Below are 795 nucleotides of genomic sequence, written 5' to 3'. Positions count from 1 at the left end.
TACGAGTGGGGCCTATAACCCCTTCCAGGTACCACATGGGGAAACAGCGTCCATCACTGGACACGACTTGTCCATTCTCGGACTCATTACTGCGGAAGTTTTAGAGATGGTAAGACCCAGACACTTTGCTGTTAGTTGTGCATAGGAAGTTTATTCTTTGCACACAGGTATATTTGCTGGATAAATATTTATGTAAGTAGTTATACAGACGAACCGGCTCTGGGTTGACTCAGGGGAGGCTGAAATCTTTCCACCACCTGCTTTTCCTCAGAAGTGTCTCCTGTGTTTTACTCAATGGGAGACACAGTAGAGATGGGCACCTGTGACACAGTAGTGGGTAGGGAGAATTAGGGGAGGGGGAGAGAGGGGGAGGGGCAGAGGGGGACTTCTTCCAACTACTCGGCTGCTAGAGCGGCCTGTCCATATACACACACTGCAGTGCAAGCTCACTCACAGCTACATACACACAGACAGGTACACACGCACGCAGACCGGTACACGCACATGGATATATAAATACAGGCAGACAGGCGCACACCGGTACATACATACATACATACATACATTTATACAGGTACACTCACACTGGTACGTACATACAGGCACACGCATGCAGACCGGTACACACATGGTGTTCCAAAGGTCCCTGAAACCTGCACTCACCCAGTTGTCGCAGGTCGTATGGTGTCTAAACAGCAGGAAAGATGCACAGTAGCTTTCTACTCAATGGTAAATAAATATGTGCAGTGCGTTCTGACTTGTGGTTTACCCGACACTAAATCCTCCGTGCATTGG

This window comes from Ascaphus truei, chromosome 1 (genome assembly GCF_040206685.1).
Source record: "Ascaphus truei isolate aAscTru1 chromosome 1, aAscTru1.hap1, whole genome shotgun sequence".
Lineage (NCBI taxonomy): Eukaryota > Metazoa > Chordata > Amphibia > Anura > Ascaphidae > Ascaphus > Ascaphus truei.
Note: the sequence above shows the minus strand (reverse complement) of the source record.